The 21,286-nt window shown below is 38.2% G+C and overlaps 1 non-coding gene across 1 annotated transcript; it reads left to right on the top strand.

Moving 5' to 3' along the window:
* Positions 1-20,855: 20,855 nt before the first annotated feature.
* On the top strand, positions 20,856-20,962 carry LOC127133188 (small nucleolar RNA R71). The gene has a single exon (XR_007807179.1). It is a non-coding gene; the product is annotated as a small nucleolar RNA R71 (small nucleolar RNA).
* The last annotated feature ends 324 nt before the right edge of the window (positions 20,963-21,286 follow it).

Genomic DNA, 21,286 nt, shown 5'->3' with positions numbered 1-21,286 from the left:
AAAACCAACTAGGTAAGAATATTAAAACTCTTCGATCAGATCGAGGTGGTGAGTATTTAAGGCTAGAGTTTGATGACCATCTGAAAGAGTGTGGGATCCTATCCCAACTTACTCCTCCTGGAACACCCCAATGAAATGGTGTATCTGAGAGAAGAAATCGAACCTTGTTAGACATGGTCCGATCCATGATGAGTCACACCGATCTTCCAAACTCCTTTTGGGGTCATGCACTATTGACAACAGCTTACACACTTAACCGTGTTCCATCCAAAAAGGTTGAGAAGACACCATATGAGATATGTAGTGGTAAGAAACCACATATGTCTTACATGAATATTTGGGGTTTCGAAGTTTATGTGAAACGACAAATTTCAACTAAGCTTGAGCCCAAATCTGACAAATGCTTATTTGTGGGGTATCCTAAAGAAACAAGAGGGTATTACTTCTACAATCCTTTTGAGGGCAAAGTGTTTGTCGCTCGAACTGGAGTTTTCCTAGAAAAGGATTTTATTTCCAAAGAAATCAGTGGGAGGAAAGTAGAGCTAGAAGAAATTCAAGAATCACAAAGCATTGATACACCTATGGAGGAATTGAAGCAGGAAACACAAGTAATTGTGGAAGAGAAACCTGCTCAAGTAGAACAAGACCAACGTAGGTCAAGCAAGATACGTCACCTACCTGAGAGATATGGATATCTCATAACTAATCAAGGTGATGTATTACTCATGGATCAAGATGAGCCTGTGACCTACCAAGAGGCCATAACTGGTCCCGAGTCTGAGAAGTGGCTAGAAGCCATGAAATCTTAAATGGATTCCATGTACACAAATCAGGTTTGGACCTTGGTAGAGCCTCCTGTAGGAGTTAACCCTATAGGATGCAAGCGGGTGTTCAAAAAGAAGACTGACATGGATGGTAAGGTACATACCTATAAGGAAAGACTGGTTGCAAAAGGATATAAACAAATTCATGGGGTTGACTATGATGAAACCTCTTCACCAGTTGCAATGCTTAAATCTGTTCGAATTTTACTTGCTATCGTTGCATATCATGATTATGAAGATGGATGTTAAAACTGCTTTCCTTAATGGAAATCTTCTTGAGGATGTGTAGATGACACAACCTGAAGGATTTGACATACTAGAAGAAGCCCAAAAGATATGTAAGTTACAAATATCAATCTATGGATTGAAGCAAGCTTCTAGAAGCTGGAATCTTCGTTTTGATGAAACAGTAAAACAATATGGATTCATCAAGAATGAAGATAAGCCTTGTGTCTACAAGAAGGTTAGTGAGAGCATGATCGTCTTCCTGGTATTATATGTAGATGACATATTACTCATTAGAAACGATGTCCATACCCTACAACAAGTAAAGTCTTGGTTGGGGAAATGCTTTTCTATGAAGGACTTGGGTGAAACAGCCTATATATTAGGAATCAGGATCTATTGAGATAGATCATAAAAACTACTTGGCCTAAGTCAGAGTACATACATAGACAAAGTGTTGAGACGCTTTAATATGCATGATTCCAAGAAAGGATTCATACCTATGTAACATGGCATGTGTCTATAAAAAAAACAATCCCTTTCAACTAAGGAAGAAAGGGATCGCATGAATAAGATTCCATATGCATCTGCAATATCTATCATGTATGCCATGTTATGTACTCGACCAGATGTCTTGTATGCTTTAAGTGCAACGAGTAGGTACCAATATGATCCCGATGATGCTCATTGGGTAGCTGTCAAGAATATCCTTAAGTATTTGAGAAGGACTAAGGACTCATTCTTGATATATGGAGGTCAGGAAGAGCTTGCTGTAATTGGATACACCGATGCTAGCTTCCAGACAGATAAGGATGACTTTAGATCGCAATCTGGTTATGTGTTTTGCTTAAACGATGGCGTTGTGAGTTGGAAAAGTTCAAAGCAAGATACAATTGCTGATTCTATAACCGAGGCCGAGTATATTGCTGCCTCAAGTGCAGCAAAGAAAGATATTTAGATCAAAAAGTTCATAAGTGAACTTGGCATAGTTCCTAGCATTGTGGATCCTATTGGTTTCTATTGTGATAATAATGGTGCTATCGCACAAGCTAAGGAGCCTAGATCTCACCAATGATCCAAACACATACTTAGGTGTTATCACCTATTTGAGAGATAATAGATAGATGAGATGTGAAAATATGCAGAGTACCTACACTAGACAATATTGCTGACCCACTGACAAAGCCTCTTGCGTAGCAGAAGCATGATGGCCATACTAGATCTATGGGCATTAGGGGTATGCCTGACCGGCTCTAGTGCTAGTGGGAGATTGTTGGTGTAAGCCCTAGAGGCCAATACTTTTGGTACTGGTATCGAATTATTTATTAATAATAAAAGGCTTTTTATTTATTATGTTTGTTTAATAAAGTCCCTAGAATAGTTAATCCGTTTAATGTATCAAGTGTGACTTAATCATGAGATCCCATTAAACATAAGGACACTATTATTAAAGTATTCGTAGTCGAGCTTTGTTGTAAAGTGGGATAACATTAAAGCATTAAGACTATTATGTATATAGACTGATGATCACATCTCATGGATCATGGATAAGGAGTTATCAAGTCTTAAACATAGGTATGAATATTAAGAGTAATATTTATACTGGATTGACCCGCTATGAGAATACTATATAGAATATTATGCAAAGTGTCATAAGTTATTCTCATGGTGATAATGGTGTATACCACCTTTCAACCTGAAACCACTATGGACCCTAGATGTAGAGTCGAGTTCTTTATTGTTGATCAAACATTGTCCGTAACTGGATGACCATAAAGACAGTTGATGGGTACTACACGAAGCATGCTGAGGGACATGAGTGACCTAGATGGAATTTCCCCATCCTGCGTAATAGGATAAATGTCTACGGGCCCAATATTGAACTGGACAAGGATGACACGGTCTATGCCTTGTGTTCAATATAGACATAGGGGCAAAAGGGTAATTATACACATAAGTATTATCACAAAAGGATTTGTCAGATCACATGACATTTTCGTGTCTTGGGTAGCAGTGATGTGTTGCTAGATATCGCTCACTGTTTATTATGTTAAATATGTGATTTAATATAATTGCTAATGTCGCAAAAATTTACAGGGTCACACACAAAAGGACGAATTGATGAGAGATAGGGTAACTAAGGAACACCGTAAGGTACGGTGCACTTAAGTGAATTGTAGAACATCCTAAGGTACGGTGTACTTAAGTAGAATATGAAATATGGTAAGGTACCACACGCTTAAGTGATTTTGGCATATCATAAGATATGGGCCACATACACTTAAGTGGGCTTTTTAACTTGTAGTCCACACAAGTGGTTCTATAAATAGAACCTTGTGCAGAAGCATTTGAGAAGTTGTAATTTCGTCTCTCTCTCTCTCTCTCTCATCCTCTCTCTCTCTCTCACTCAAATCCTTCATTCATAGCAGCTAGCACTGAGATTGAAGGAATCCGTTCGTGTGGACTTAGTAGAGGCATTGTCACCATTCAATGTTCGTGATCGCTTCGTAGATCTTCATCAAAGGTTTCAATCGCCACAAGAGGTAACAATTCTATCACTGATCATGCCCATTCGTAAGGATCACTAAAGGAGAAAATTTTAAATTCCGCTGCATTTTGGATCGCTCTTCTCCTTCAATAACTCCCATAGAAATATCCCTAATGACATTCTATATTGGATGGTATTTAGTAGTCCTTCAATCATTGGGAATATCCTGATTACTTGATTCCTTTTCTTGACTTTGTTCTTTATCTTGATCTTTCTCTTGATATTTATCTTGATCTTGATATTTTTTATATATTTATTTTGATCTTTCTCATGATTTTTATTTTGATATTTCTCTTCTGGATATGTTTTCTCCAAGATACATGCAGAGTCAATCGTTTCTACCTCTACCTACTTGGGTTAGTTCAACAAATGTAACATGTATGGATTATTTTATAGTTATGGTTTTCAAAAGAGTTTTAAAATAAAAGGAACATTTTTCCAGAGATTTAAAGACCTTGTATATAGAAGAATTAGACAATATTCTATTACCTATGTCACATAACTTACTTAATACTGAGCAAGGTGTGTTATACAAAATTTAATAATCAAAACAGCTCAACGATGGGTTTAGGGCTCTTACTAATAGTCTCAGATCCAACAAGTTTATATTTGTTGTTATCATATGGAGAAACTTCTCCTCGTGTAGTAGTAAAACAAGAGAAAAAATTTATATCTTTAGTCATATAATTTGAACAACCACTATTAATATGACATTTTGATTTTAAGTTATTAGGCATATCTAAATCATAATTTAATATATTGACTTTTGGTACCTGTTCTGGACCGGATCAAGGCCATATGTGAAATGTCAATAAGGCCCACTCTCCCACCCATTATGAATACCACCTGCTGGAGCCAATAAGAGGAACACAAGTCATTTATCACTTATTCTCTTCTACTATGAATTTTTTCATAACTAATTTGGACGTCATAGTGTTAACCTTACAGGTTGGCAACACACGGGATATCGGGATCAGAGTTTCACTGCAACAACCACTCTAATTAGATTCTATAATCATCATTTGGTTCCAATACAGAATAGTGGTGCCTTCAATGAGAATCAAAAATTGATTCCTACTAAATGTTACCACTGAATCTTCCTATTCTAGATATATATTTCTCTCATGATCTCATCTAATGGTGGAAATATCCAAGATTCTCTCACCAAACTACATCCTGATACTCCCTATTGACATTGTTGGGGAAGATTTATTTGATTGAACTCAATGTTCCTTGTTAATTGTAAAAATAGGCATATTTTATGGCAAAAGACCGGTCATATGGTTTCCAGATGAAGAGAATGTGGATGAAGTTCCCAATGTAGACCTTCCTCTATTATCACTACAGTCATTACAAACCACTAAATCTCCATAATTTTTGTGGCGATGGGAGTTCTTTTAACATAATCTACCAGGAAACCCTTGTAATACTTGGATTAGGATTGCGAGATCTGAAACCTTCCAAAGATCAAAGACTTCTTGTATTTAATGATTAGCCACTCATTTGTGCTGACAGATCAAATTGCATGTAAACTTGGAAGAGTATGAACAAATGAAGTTGTTGGATATGAATTTACTCATAGTCGATGGAAGAGGCTTGTACGAAGATATCTTCGGACACTCGTTCTTGGCCAAACTAGATGTTGTCACATTGCACGTACATTTAAAACTGAAATACCATAATTAATGTAGCATACCTATTGTGATTAAAGTGGATCTCCTGGAAACATAGTAAATACTAGAGGTGACCAAGAAGAAGACCATTGCGACTTACCTAGCTCATTAGAAGATAAACAGATAAAGTTTCATGGTGGCAGGTGTAAACGATAATTAATAGCACGTTAGTCAAAAAGACTTAGAATCGGCAATCAAAACCAAAACAGAACACATAAGTGAAATTCTAGTAATAGACTATCGATGTCACACTGGATGTTATGACATCCAATTCTGCGCAGACATGTAATGTATGCAGAAAGTGAATGAAAAAGGCAGTAAAAGACACAGAGAATTATTTACCCTGTTCAGTGACAAACACACCTACGTCTGGGGGCTACCAAGCCAGGGAGGAAATCCACTATAAGAGGTATTAATTCAGGACTTAAACCAACTATTTAATCCTATCACTTAAGACCTACCCAATGCAATTTCAATCTAAACTAAGACCTGAGTTCCTACTCATTCCCCCTCAATCACAGCAGTGATTACAACCTTTAATAATTTTAAAGTCAGTGGTGAAGTTATACTTCAAACAACTCTTGATTGTGCTTAAAAGCTTTAATCAAGAAACACAACACTCACGCTTAAAAGCTTAGAGTAACACAACAATTACAACTCAATAAACACCCTAGTCCAATGCAATCATCTAAGTGATAATTGCTTGGCTCACAAGTAAAACCTAATACAAGACACAATAAACGTACAACAAGGAAATACAATGATGTATTTAATTCTTCACGCTTCAAACCCCTGAGTTGCTGAGAGTAGGATTGCCATCCTTTTATACTGCATCACTTGGGCCTTGTACTTGAATTTCCTAAAATTAAGGTCAAGCAAGTTAACCTAATTTCCACACATTAGGGTGTTAACAAATAGGCTATATGCTAGGTCTCTTAATTTTAGCATAGTTGTTAGTTTCCTGGATTTTAGCACAACTGTTAGATTCCTGAAAAATAGCCTGAGATAAATACTGAAGTATAACAGAAAAACTAACTAGCCTACACGTTAGCTTATGCTATAAGGAATGAATGTCATAACATTCAGTTTGACATCCAGAAAATAGGCTATAGGCTAGGTCTCTTAACTTTAGCACAACTGTTAGTTTCCTGAAAATCAGCCTGAGAAAAATACTGAAACATAATAGAAAAACTAACTGGCCTATACTTCAGCATCTGCTGTCAGGGATGAATGTCATAACATTCAGTTTGACATCCAGTAAATCCTGTATTAGCTAATCCTGCAGCATACTACTTAAGCATGTCATGACATCAGTCAAGACATCTAAGTACAGTAAGTATTTTAACACAAAATGCAGGCAATCAAAAACATCTACAAACTCCCCCTTTGGCAAATTTTTGGCTAAAACAATTTGGCATCACAACAAAGTTCACAACAGCAGAAAGCACACATCCAAGCAGAGGATCAAATTAGCTAATACACTCAGCACACATAGAAGTTAAACTTCAAACAGCAGCAGCACAAGTAGATAGCAAACAACAACATAACCTCTTATTTAGAGGACCTTCAACTTCAAGTAATCTGTTGTCCTGGGGTACAGGTGTTACTCCCCCTTTTTGTCAAAAATGTTGCCAAAGCTACACTTAATATTACAGACCAAAACAAACAATCATCAGAAACACAATCTTGATTTTACTTCACAGTTTCAATCAAGACGACAAACTCTTGATCTTGCTTCACAACTTTAGAGTGACAAATTACAGCCACAAATCAGATCTTCAATCATACACAGATTGCCATTAAGTGTGCAATCACAAAACACCAGACATTCACATTGAATGTTCTGTGTACAGGATGTCATGACATCGGGTCTGACATCCTGGAAGAATCCTGCATAATTCCATAATTCCTTTTATAACTTCCAGCAGGTACAACAATATCAGATGCCATGACCTTGTGTATGACATTCTGAAACAATCCTGCATGAACATGTTCTTGAACTCCAGCAGGTACATAGGATATCTTATGTTAAGACATCACACATAACATCTTGTGAAAACTCTTTGTTTGACCAAAATTGTTGCCAACACTAAGAATTGGCTAAAACATATATCTGTCCTTTTTGTTCACAAGGTAAACTATCAGCAGTTAAACAACATAACAATAGTTTAAACAGCAGCAGAAGCAACACAATTACTAGCTTTATAGTTACTCGTAATACACACATGCACAAGGGTACTTCTCCTCCCCCTAAATCTGTGCAACAAAAACATAATTACTAATTATGGATGCAACTAGTAAGACACACAAATGCACAAGGGTACTCATCCTCCCCCTAGATCTGTGCATACATCAAATAACAGTAACTCCAGCACCTGTACCAGCCAGAATGTCATTCTGACATCTGCTTCAACATTAACACCTGTGCACCATATCAGACATCCTCTTTGACATCTACAAACAGAACAATAGCTACTGTAACTACAACACCTGTACCAGCTAGAATGTCATTCTGACATCTGCTTCAACATCAACACTTGTGCACCATATCAGACATCCTCTTTGACATCTGTAAACAGAACAACATTCTTGTTTTAACACCTATGCACTTCCTTCAATAATAGTTGTCCTTCAGTTTAACTACATACACAACTGCTTCCACATTCCACATCAACACTTATCAACACTTCTCCCCCTTTTTAGTCAAAATTGACCAAAGGGGACCAATTAGACAAAATAAATGTCAATTAGTCTATCAGAGAATGTTAGGGCAGATGTTATAACATTAAACATGTTAAAACATAATAGTTAAGCAGTACAAACCATCATCATACACAGTTGTGATAGCTGAGATAATGAACAAATCCAAGGAACTCATTAAGAGCCCAAACAATTACAAACAGACATCAATGAGGACTGCCAACATCCAACCTTGTGCAGCATTGCATACTTGAAACTCAGTTTACTTGCCACCAATTTTCCTTTGAGAGGCCACTTCCTTGCCTGATTAGCAGTGATGACTTGACAGATTTTATTGTCAGTCACCTCAAGCTCAGGTTGAGCTTCACCAGGCCTTCCCAAATACTTGTTGATCACTGAAGGAGAGAAATTTACACACTTGCCTCTCACATACACTTTCCTGAATTCCTTAGACCAATCAGAGCACACTTTCAATTGTTTAATAATTTGAAATATTAAACAGTAAATTCCTAACATCCTTAGTTGCTATAATTCCTCAGAAAGACATATTCCCAACTTGCCCTTTAAATTTTCAAACTGAGTAGCATCCAAATCCTTAGTAAATATGTCAACAAGTTGTAGTTCAGTTGCCACATGTTCCAAGGTAATCACTTTGTCTTCTACCAGATCTCTTATGAAGTGATGTCTAATGTCAATATGTTTGGTCCTGCTGTGTTGGATAGGATTCTTTGAAATATTGATGGCACTGAGATTGTCACAGAACAATGTCATGACATTCTGAGTGACATTGTACTCAATCATCATCTGTTTTATCCATGCCAGTTGGGAACAACTACTTCCAGCTGCTATGTACTCAGCTTCTGCAGTGGATAATGATACACAGTTCTATTTCTTCCCTTCAACTACTCCATTTTGCTGAGGAGTAATAGGTGAGGATAACTCATGTCTTATTCCTTCAGATGAGCAAAAATCATCAAACTTGGAATTTTTAAACTCCTTTCCATGGTCACTTCTTATTCTGGCAACACTACTATCCTTTTCTCCCTTGGATGAGAAGCACATTGAGGAGTCATTTGAGACTTTAGGTTCCCATAGATAGCAGTTATCTTTAGATTTGGATCCTCTCATAACTTCCTTATTTTATCCATTTGTCACAACACATTCTTCCTTAGTGAATTGAACATAGAAGCCTTGATCACGTAGCTGGCTTATGCTGATGAGATTAGAAGTTAGTCCTTTTACTAACAACACATTATTCAGTTCTGGAACTCCAGGACTGTCCAACTTACCAACACCTTTGATTTTTCCTTTATCTCCATCACCAAAGGTCACATAACTGGTAGTATGAGGTTGTACATCTACCAATAAGTTATTCATCCCAGTCATATGTCTTGAGCAACAACTATCAAAGTACCAGTCTTCTTTGGTAGATGCCCTTAGAGATGTGTGAGCCAATTTAGCAACCCATTGTTGTTTCTTGATGGGGGCATTATGCTTAGATGCCTTCTGCTTAGGTCTGACTCGAGGGGTCTGGTTAGGATAACCATGCAACCTGTAACATAATGGTTTTATGTGACCAAATCTACCACAGTAGTGGCATCTCCATCTTTGAAATTTCTTCTTTTGATTGTTAATCCCCCTGTTTCCCTGATGTTGTGACATTGGTTGTGACTTCTGCTTGATTTTCTGAACTTCAGCCTTTGAGCTGTTGAATTCAGATGAGGATTCCTTAACAAAGCCTAAACCAGACATGGTTCTTGATTTCTGTCCCACCTTTAGAATTTTGATCGCGGACTTTATGAGTCGAATTTAGGGTACAAACTGCAAGTGCACAGTTCTATCGCGTAGTTTTAAAAGATATCGATCCCACAGGGACTTATGAATCGATATACCGTTTTCTAAGGTTACTTCGTAAAGCTAAGGCGGGTAATACTTTGATTGTTTGGGGAAAAGTTAAAACTAAAAATAGGATCTAAATTAAATATCAACTAAACGGATATCGGTATGTAGTTCGTCGTAATTAGGGAATCAATTCTTCGTTGGTTTCTTGGTTTTAAAATAAATCTTTTCAGTTGACACTATTGATTAAAAGTCTTATCTCAAACTCTCGCTCTGTTGAATAAACTATGATTTTATATTAACGTAGCTGTCACTTATTAGTTAAGTCAAAAACCACTTTTTGAAAACAATAGACTCCGTAGAAACTCTTTTTAAGAAAACACTAATCGTTTAAACACCCTTGTCTCAAACTCTCGCTCTGTTGACTTAGGTTATACAATTAAATTCAAATGCTTAACTCTCGTCCTCACATTCAACCTTTAAAAATACTTTTTGAAAAAGATTAGAATTTAATTTACTCTAAAAATTGCTTTCGCCCTGATCTAGAATTAATGTCCAATTTACACTGTCCAGTTAAAAACTCAAACTCTCGTTCTATTGATTTTAACTTCTTTATATCTTTTACTTTCGTACAAAAACCTTGTTATTAAACCTGTAAGTTGAGACCGTAAAAAGAGTGATTTTATTTTAAACTTAATTAAACCAACTTAGTTGTGATTCCTTTATTCCGCTTACTCTACATACCGATACCTAAATAAATTAGCCAGACATGCTAAACAGATCTAAATAATTATCATGCATAAACAGATTCATCTCAGGCAAATAATATAAATCAACAATAAAGCAGGGCATATATATATTCAAACAATAATTAAAGAACCTGAGTAATTAATAGCAGTCTTGAACATCCACCACAGACCGGTTGGATTTGTTCTTGAATTCTTCAATCAGACAAAAAAATAAAAGTGAAGGAATAAAAATCTAGGGTCTAACGTAAGGTTAGATCTAGTGAAAGGTACACAATAGTTTCCGGTTTAGAAACTATTGTGCGAAAAATTAATTAATTGTTGGAAAAGAAAATAGAAATTGCAAAGGGAAAAAAATAAAGACTGTAAGAATAATGCTGTAAAATATGCTTGCACTGCTGGAAGAGAAAAAGCGCGGAAAAGAGAAACGGCCGAGGAAGCAGAAGAAGAACGTAGGGTTTTGCCAAAAGCTACTATTTATATTAGTCACTTTTGTAACTGCTTCCAAAGGTTTTCCGTGTACATAGCCTTCACGTTGCAAACGGTCAAGCGTAACAATAGGCCTCAACGTCTTTGTTGCGCTTCTGGAGCCAAAAATTTAGGAGAATGGTGTGACGTCCGTCACACCATGTGTTACGCTCGTAACACAAGTGGGCAGAGCGTGACGCTCGTCACAGCCTGTGTGACGCTCGTCACAGGCGTAGCGCCTGTGCTTTTTGGGTTGGGCTTTGGCTTTTGATATTTGCTTCTTTTCATTCCTTTTTCACCTCCTTTTCTTCCTTTTTCACTTCCTTTTCAAATAAGCTTCCTGAGACAAATAGAAAGAAAATACCGAGTAATATCGCGTAAAATGAAATAAACTGAAGTAAATAATAATATAATTTAATTAAATCGAGTCCTAGAATGTGATATTATTTCATGTTATCAAACTCCCCCATACTTAGATCTTTGCTTGTCCTCAAGCAAAATACAGTATAGAAATCGCTTAAAAATTTAGCCAGGTGAAATTTCAAAACACACATCAATTCGTACTAGGTTGCAAGTAGATTTTGTTTAGAAGCAACTTGAGTCTATTCTCGACATCAAGAACAACCGTTACCGCATCTGATAATCTTACCTCACGCAAACCAGTTCGAGTCATGCTATTATAGCTAGCCTGGTTCTTTTACTCTTATTTCACCCGTTTTCATTCTAGCGAAATCACATTAAGCCCTTTATCATTTCGCGCACATAGTGGAGTGACCGGTTAGTGATTCTGATCCCCTTTTTAGCTTCAAGCTCTGGTACATGAGTCGGATAACTTCGTTACTTAGTCCATTGCAAATTGCGGGGGATCGGACCGTAGTCCGCCCTACCAAGTTCAGTACCAGATACCTGCTGAACCAACTTATAATGGATCTTTCGTATTATGTTTTTGTATGATCTGCAACTTTTGGATTAAATGATCTGGTAAGGATCACCTAACTTAGTTAGTGCATTTCCTGATGTATATATTTTTTTATGTTACTTTAGGAATCATTCACTTATATTCATCGGCCCTCCACGTAGTTTGCTATTAAGATGGTGCTGACTTCTTGTATAAACTACTCGGCGTTATTATAAGGTTAAAATCCAGGGACTTGTATAACAGCTGCCTTTCTGATCCAACATGTTGAGGTTTGTTTAGAGTGTTGGGGCGGTAATAGTTTTTGTCTTAGTTTGTCTCAAGTTCGATAAAATGAGCAACCTTTATACTTACTGAGTGTGTTGAATTTTTGTTATGGCTCATGAAAATTTTGAGGGAATAGATAATAGAAATTTTTTTCACATTAGGGACTTAACTTAAAATAAATCTATATTATAATGAAATATTTTTTTGTTTTTTTGTTTTTTTTATTTATTTATGTAATTTCAAGGGAAATAACAATGAAAAGAAAGGTACATACTTGAAAAAGGGAGGATAGAAAGAACACGGTTTTTCCCCCCCATATTTAAATGAAACATTGTCCCCAATGTTTCAAGGAAAACAAAAGAAATACAAAAAGAAAAAGAAATGAAATCAATGCTGCCGTCCGCCTCTTGTTCTTGGACCGGGTGATCGCTGACGGACTTCTAAATCATCAAACCTGGTGAGCAACTCAGTGAACCGCTGATCGGTTATGGCATTCCTCGCTTCCTGTTGTTGTTGCATTTGGCGCATCATTTGCATCATTTCGAGATTCTGTGCTTGCATACCATCAATAGCATCCATGATGTCGTTGTTGGTTGCAGGCCTTCTTCGTCGACGACGTCGTGAGGATGGACCAGCTGCACTATCAGAAGGGTTGAGCGGGACTGACTGTTGTGCAGGAATCTGATCACCGTGCTCCATTTCTTCAAACTCGTCGGTGGACGGGTTTGCTTGTGCAGGCTCGGTAGCTTCGGGAGCATTAAGATCATAGATATGGCGGTTGGGATTGGTGACATCGGTTAAGGCAATGTTGGGTAGAACAACGCTTGGGACCTCTTGGTTGTTCACCATAAGATAATACCCTCCGCCTATCCTGTTCTTGATTAGGCGGCTGGATCGACAGTAGCTTATGTCCATAAATAGGGGAGGTAAAGATTCTAAAGTTTGGAGTCGGTCCCCTAGGTTTAAGCCAAGTGCTATGGTGGTGATTAATCCACCAATTACAAAAGGTTGACGGCCTCTAGCACATAAGGTGCGAATATGATGAAATAGGAAGGAGGCGGCGTGTACCTTAGTATCTGGTTCGAAGACGCATTCGAGGAAGAATAATTCCTTTGCGTTGACTTTGCTGTTGTTCGGTCTTCCAAAAACTGTGTTTTGCAGGATGCGGATGAAGTACCGGATGGTTGGGTTATGTATATGGGAAGCAAGGAGCACATCCCAGTTGTTGGTATCTACGCCGGATATTTTCTTAAAGAGGTCGAAGGCGTGTATGTTCCACTGGGAATTCGGAGGGATTCTCGGGTGGACTTGACCTTCTACAGGGAACTGTAGCATGGTGCTCAATTGGTTTTGGGATAGGGAGTATTCGGTGTTGAACATACGGAAGGTTGCGGTACCGGTTAAGTACTCGTCTTCACCGGTGGGAGTGTTGTACGCATATGAACTTAAAAATTCTAAGGTTAGGGAGGGGTAGGTAGGTTGATTATGAGTGCATAGAAAGGTTAGATTGGCAAGGCGGAGCATCCACTCGATACCTTGAAGTAATCCTAATTGTTGTAAACAAGTTAAATCAGGATACCTGGTAGAGGTGACACCTCGTTGTTGGAAACGCTCGAATTGCTCTCTTTGATAATTATCATCTTCAGATCGGAAGATGATGTTTCCAAAATTTTGATTTTCCGCCATACTGATGAATGAGTTGGAAGAAGTAATAGGAAAGAAAAGAAATGTATTTGATTGTATAGAATGGTTGTGATGTAGGAAGAAATGTATGGTGGGTATTTATAGGAAAAAAGTTTGGAAGTTGGAAAGGGAGTGGTTGAAAAGTAAATAAATGTGGGTAAATGTGAATAAATGGGGAAGGTAAAAAGGTGAAGTGGTGTAACGGTCGTGTCTCCAACGGCTTGTAACGTTCACCTAGTCTGAAGGTGTTACGCTCGTGACAGGGGCGTTACGGGCGTCACAGGCACTTGGTGTGACGTCCGGGATAGATTGTGTGATGCTCGTCACACAGTCTTTCTGGCACGTTACTGCTTGCGTTCTTTATAATAATTATAGTGATTTATGTTTATTATTTTGTTTTGCTTCAGATTATTTTATTCTGCTATTTAAATTTCCCTTGCATGCTATTCTACTTTGCATAATAGTGCATAAATATATTTTTCTTTAATAAGTTATGTAGGCAGCAACAGTAGAGAGCATTATTGATAGATATTGCATAGTTCATAATAAAGTAGAATAAATCAATAGCTTCATAAAATAATCATAATGTAACATTGGAAGAAAAAAAACAAAAATGCGAAAGAAAAACAAATACGAACATAATTTGAAATGACATTAATGAATAATCTAACTTAAAACTAAATAACTAAGAAAAACAACTTCTATCCATCTGCACGATCTCTGGCCGGAGGAGCAAAGGAGTTAACACGGTTTAGCAACTCGTGAAACTGATTTGTCATACTGTTCATGTATCCCAGAAATTCTTGTCCCATGTTAGCTAACTCTTCTCTGAGGGCGTCTTGTTCTGACATCAAAGCTTGAATGGTGGTGTTATAGTCAACTCCGGGCATATGATGTCTAAGATCGGGTATTGCTGATTCTTCGGCCGGGACAGACTGAGGAGGAGGATCAATATCATAGTAACCAGATGGTGTCTGAGGGTCAGATTCAGCATAAGGAATCTGGTCATCACAAATCTCATAGTCCTGGATGGATTCAGTGGATCTAGCGGGAGAGGGTGTTGCGTTCAGATTGTAGAGCCAGTTATTGCGGTTATGGACACTAGTCCTAGGATTGGACATGGTGAATAGGCAAAGAACTTGGTTATTAATTATAAGCTCAAACTCGTCAGACCCTAGGTTTGCTATAAACATAGTGTTGAAGAGGAAGGGTATACTCATAATAGTAATGCCACAAAAAGGGCTTAAGTCAAGCATAGGTTGACGTAATCCGATAACATTACCAATCATGGTTATCAAACCGCCTATTCGAATTGGTGCTCGTTCGTCTTGGATAAGGTGGTCTAAATTTGCCAACATAAAAGTGGCACCGTTTACTGGACGGTTCTGGGAAGCACAAAATATGATGAAGAGTTCATCACGTGAAACTGTTGTACTGTTTGGCTTCTTCCCAAATAAGGTGTGGGTCAGGATCTTATGGAAATAGCGAAAGACCGGGTTATGTATGTTTCCAGAGAGAAACTCATGTTCCTCGGGATTGTCATTTCCAGTCAAGCTTCCCCAAAAGTGTTCAAGTTCTCTATATTCAAAAAGTTCTTCTTGGCTCACTGTGAATGTGTCAAAGGAGGTAGGGAAACCTAAAAGGTTGGTAAAGTCTTGAATATTAAATTTGTACTCCATGTTAAACATTCTGAACTAGATGAAACCTCTGATTATTCCTTTCCCATGGCTGGGTAGATAGATCAGGGAACTAAGGAATTCTAGTGTTAGTCTCTGGTAAGTGACGAAATGTCTACGGATAGGAGAGGATTCCCACCCAATCTGACTCAACAAATACAGGACACTTTGTCTTAGTCCAAGGGCAGTCATTGCCCAGTCATCAGCATACAGGCTAGGTAGCATCTCTCTCGTGGCTAGTTCCTCAAAATTTTGTTTCTGAGCTTTCCCTCTGAATTTGATACCCATACGATCAATTTGTCCCATCAGGTTAGTGTTAGCTAGAGAAAAAGAAAACAAGAGTTTTAGTCAGGATTTGGCCAAATGCCGAAAGAAGAAGAGAAAAGTTTTTTTTTTAATAAATTAAAATAAACTAAGAAAGAATACTAAATAAAATTTAAAAGAATAATTAAGGAAGAAATGAAAATATAAATATTGGTGGGTTGTCTCCCACTAAGCGCTTTGTTTAATGTCGCAAGCTCGACATTAAAACTATCAAATATAATCTATAAATTCTGGAGGCATTTCGTCTAAGTGCAAGACTTGCGAATCTTCATTGTTTTCTGCATAGTGATAATGTTTTAGACGTTGCCCGTTTACGGTAAATGGTTCCATAGATTTGCCTTTAATTTCTACCGCTCCACTGGGAAAGACCTTGGTGATTTGAAAAGGACCTGACCATCTAGATCGTAGTTTTCCCGGGAATAACTTTAGCCTAGAGTTAAATAAAAGGACTGTATCGCCTTGTTTGAAGATTTTCCTTGATATGCGCTTGTCATGCCATTGTTTTGTTCGCTCTTTGTAGATTCTGGCATTTTCGTAAGCGTCTCTTCTGAGTTCCTCTAATTCGCTTATATCAAGGATTCTCTTTTCACCGACGGCTTTATAGTTTAAATTTAGATTTTTAATAGCCCAATAGGCTTTATGTTCTAATTCTACCGGGAGGTGGCAGGATTTTCCATAAATGAGCTTAAATGGAGTTGTCCCTATGGGAGTTTTGTAAGCAGTTCGATAAGCCCATAAAGCTTCTGGTAATTTCAACCACCAGTCTTTCCTTGAGGTGGCGACTGTTTTTTATAATATTTGTTTAATCTCTCTGTTAGACACTTCCACTTGCCCACTGGTTTGAGGGTGGTAAGGTGTCGCTACTCTATGTCTTACGCCATACTTAAACAGTAGTTTTTCGAGTACCTTGGATATGAAATGCGATCCACCATCACTGACTACTATTCTTGGGACACCAAACCTTGGAAATATTATATTCTTAAAGAGTCTAGTTACTACTCGTGTGTCGTTTGTTGGAGAAGCTATAGCTTCAATCCATTTCGATACGTAGTCAACTGCCACGAGTATGTATTTGTTACCGAAAGAGGATGGAAAAGGTCCCATGAAGTCTATTCCCCATACGTCGAAAATCTCTACTTCCAAAACGCCCTTTTGTGGCATCTCGTCACGTCTAGATATGTTTCCTGTGCGTTGACATCTGTCACATTTCTTAATAGCTGCATGTACATCCTTCCATATATTTGGCCAATAAAAACTGGCTTGTAGGATTTTGGAGCAGGTCTTGGATGTACTTGCATGTCCACCATAAGGGGCGAAGTGACAGTGTTGGATTATATTTTCTACCTCTTCTTCGGGTATACACCGACGGAAAATACCATCGGGGCCTCTTTTGAAAAGTAATGGGTCATCCCAGTAATAGTGTTTTATGTCATAGAAGAATCGTTTCTTCTGCTGGTAGGATAAAGTAGGTGGAACTATTCCGGCAGCTAAATAATTGACGAGATCAGCGTACCACGGTGTAACAGATATAGCTAAGGTGGTTTCTACCTGTTTATCAGCGTTATTTTCTTCCAAAGTAGCTATAAGTTTATCGTACGAGAAATCATCGTTAATTGATGTTCTTTCCGGTTCAAGGTTCTCGAGTCTAGAGAGGTGATCTGCTACTACGTTTTCAGTTCCTTTCTTGTCTTTGATTTCCAAATCGAACTCTTGTAGCAACAGGATCCACCTTAGGAGTCTAGGTTTAGCATCCTTTTTTGTTAAGAGGTATTTGATAGCAGCGTGGTCAGTGTAGACGATTATTTTGGCTCCGACCAAGTAAGAACGAAATTTATCTAGCGCAAATACTACTGCTAGAAGTTCTTTCTCGGTTGTGGCGTAATTCATTTGTGCTTCATCCAGAGTTCTACTTGCGTAATATATAACGTGAAGCTTTTTATCCTTTCGTTGTCCTAAAACAGCACCTACAGCGTAATCACTGGCATCACACATTATTTCGAATGGTTCATTCCAATCTGGTGTCTGCATTATGGGCGCGGAGATCAGTGCTTGTTTAAGCGTTTGAAATGCTTCTAAACAGTTATTGTCGAATATGAATTCAGCATCCTTCATCAATAGCCTGGTTAAAGGTTTAGTTATTTTAGAGAAGTCTTTAATGAATCGTCGGTAAAAACCGGCATGTCCTAAGAAGCTTCGTACTTCTCTCACAGTTTTCGGGGGTTGAAGGTTTTCGATCACCTCTATTTTGGCTTTGTCTACTTCAATTCCTCTGTTCGAGATGATGTGTCCTAAAACAATTCCTTCTTGTACCATAAAGTGGCATTTTTCCCAATTAAGTACTAGGTTTACTTTTACACATCGCTCTAGAACTCTTTCTAGGTTTTCAAGGCATTCTTCAAAGCTTTGTCCGCATACGGAAAAGTCATCCATAAATACTTCCATGATGTTTTCGAGAAAATCGGCGAATATTGCCATCATGCACCTTTGGAAGGTTGCAGGAGCATTACATAAGCCAAACGGCATTCGTCTATAAGCGAAGGTACCAAAAGGACATGTGAATGTTGTCTTTTCTTGGTCATCAAGATGAATTGGTATTTGAAAGAAGCCTGAATAACCGTCTAGATAGCAGAAATGAGAATGTTTTGCTAATCGTTCTAACATCTGGTCAATGAATGGTAAAGGGTAATGATCTTTTCGGGTTGCTTTGTTTAGTTTCCTATAGTCAATGCACATTCTCCATCCCGATTCGATTCGTTTGGTTATAGTTTCTCCTTTTTCATTTTCAATAACTGTTACACCTCCTTTCTTTGGTACTACGTGTACAGGACTAACCCATTTGCTATCAGATATAGGATATATGATACCTGCCTCTAATAACTTGGTTATTTCCTTCTTCACTACCTCACTCAGGATCGGGTTTAGTCTCCTCTGGTGTTCCCTAGAAGTTTTACAGTATTCTTCTAGCATGATGCGGTGCATATAGATAGAAGGACTTATTCCTTTAAGATCGGTGATGTTGTATCCTAGTGCGGTTGGATATTTTCTTAAGATATGCAGGAGTTTTTCTGTTTCGAGTCTTCCTAGGTCTGCATTAACTATCACTGGTCGTTCAAGTTCTAAGTCTAGGAATTCATATCTTAGATTTTTGGGAAGTGTTTTTAGGTCTAGGGTTGGTTTCTTAAGGCATTGCGTAGGATCCGGTGTTATTGCTAGACATTGGTTAAGTTTGTCTTCTACAAGATAGTCAGATGATTTGTCTTTTTCTAACTCTGTTTCTTTTATGCATTCATCGATGATATCCATGAAGTAACATGTATCTTCTATTGCAGGTGCTTTCAAAAATTGGGAAAGAATGAACTCAATTTTCTCTTCTCCTACTTCGAAGGTGAGTCGTCCTTGTTTTACGTCTATGATCGCACCGGCGGTTGCTAAGAACGGTCTTCCTAGTATGATGGGTGTAACTTCATCTTCTCTAATGTCCATAATTATAAAATCGGTTGGAATGTAGAATTGACCTATGCGTACGGGAACGTTTTCAAGAATTCCTACAGGATATCTGACGGAACGATCTGCTAGTTGCACAGACATTTTAGTTGGTCTTAATTCTCCCATTTCCAGTTTCTTGCATATGGATAAAGGCATAACACTAATACCGGCTCCTAAATCGCATAAGGCTTTGTCAATGACAAATTTTCCTATGTGACAGGGTATAGAGAAACTACCTGGGTCTTTAAGTTTAGGAGGCATATTCTGGATTATAGCGCTACATTCAGCGGTGAGTGTGACAGTTTCGCTATCTTCAAGTTTCCTTTTATTAGAAAGAATTTCTTTCAAGAACTTAGCATATGAGGGCATCTGCGTAATAGCTTCTGTAAACGGAATTGTGACGTTTAATTGTTTTAGTAGGTCAACAAATTTTTTAAATTGGCCCGCATCTTTGGTTTTAATAAGCCTTTGAGGGTAAGGGATAGGTGGTTTATAGGGTGGTGGAGGTACATAAGGTTCCTTCTTTTCTATGGTTTCCTTATTACTCTCTTCCTTTTCCTCAGGTTCACTTTCCTCAGTTGACTTTTCAGAGTTTTGGTTTTCTACCCTTGGATCAGACGGTCCTTCCACTTCCGTTCCACTTCTCAGTATAATTGCATGAGCGTGGCTTCTCGGGTTAGGTTGGGGCTGTCCAGGAAATGTACCAGTTGGGGCAGCAGTAGGTGCTTGTTGTTGAGCTACTTGTGATATTTTCGTTTCCAGCATTTTGTTATGGGTAGCCAGGGCATCTACTTTACTTGCTAGTTGTTTAATTTGTTCGCCAGTGTGTACATTCTGGTTTAAGAAATCCTTATTGGTTTGCTGTTGAGAAGCTATAAAGTTTTCCATCATAATTTCCAAGTTGGATTTTCTAGGGGCGTTATTGTTAGGTGTAGATGGGATCGGCTTTTGATATCCCGGAGGTATAGCTGGGGCTTGATTTGGAGATTGTCCAGGTGCGTATAAAGCATTATTACTCTTATATGAAAAATTTGGATGATTCTTCCAATTTGAGTTATAGGTATGCGAGTAGGGGCTTCCTTGAGCATAGTTTACTTGCTCCGCTTGGATTCCTGTTAGGAGTTGACAATCTGCAGGAGTGTGACCTTGGATTCCACAGACTTCGCAATTTTGAGTTATGGCAACCACGGTGGCTGGAGGTGATACATTTAAACTTTCAATTTTCTAGACCAGAGCATCCACTTTTGCATTAACATGATCAAGATTACTTATCTCGTACATGCCAGTTTTCGTTTGAGGTTTTTCCACCATTGTTCGTTCGCTTCCCCACTGATAGTGGTTTTGGGCCATGCTTTCGATAAGTTGGTAAGCATCAGCATAAGGTTTGTTCATTAGTGCACCACCTGCGGCGGCGTCTATTTTTAACCTCGTGTTGTACAAGAGACCATTATAGAAGGTATGAATTACTAACTAGTCCTCTAAACCATGGTGTGGACAAAGTCTCATCATGTCTTTGTATCTTTCCCATGCTTCGAAAAGAGACTCGTTATCTTTCTGTTTAAATCCATTTATCTGGGCTCTCAACATAGCTGTTTTGCTTGGCGGAAAATATCAGGCAAGAAAGACTTTCTTCAACTCGTTCCATGTGGTGACTGAGTTGGAAGGAAGAGACTGGAGCCATCTTCTAGCGCTATCTCTTAACGAGAAAGGAAAAAGACGAAGTCGAATTGCCTCTGAAGTGACACCATTAGCTTTAACAGTATCAGCGTATTGAACAAATACGGATAAATGAAGGTTTGGATCCTCAGTAGGATTTCCAGAGAATTGGTTCTGTTGCACTGCCTGCAATAGTGAAGGTTTAAGTTCGAAGTTGTTTGCTTCGATTGCGGGTGGAGCAATACTCGAATGCGG

This window comes from Lathyrus oleraceus, chromosome 3 (genome assembly GCF_024323335.1).
Source record: "Lathyrus oleraceus cultivar Zhongwan6 chromosome 3, CAAS_Psat_ZW6_1.0, whole genome shotgun sequence".
In the NCBI taxonomy this organism is placed as follows: domain Eukaryota; kingdom Viridiplantae; phylum Streptophyta; class Magnoliopsida; order Fabales; family Fabaceae; genus Lathyrus; species Lathyrus oleraceus.
Note: the sequence above shows the minus strand (reverse complement) of the source record. Positions and strands in the feature narration are given on the sequence as shown.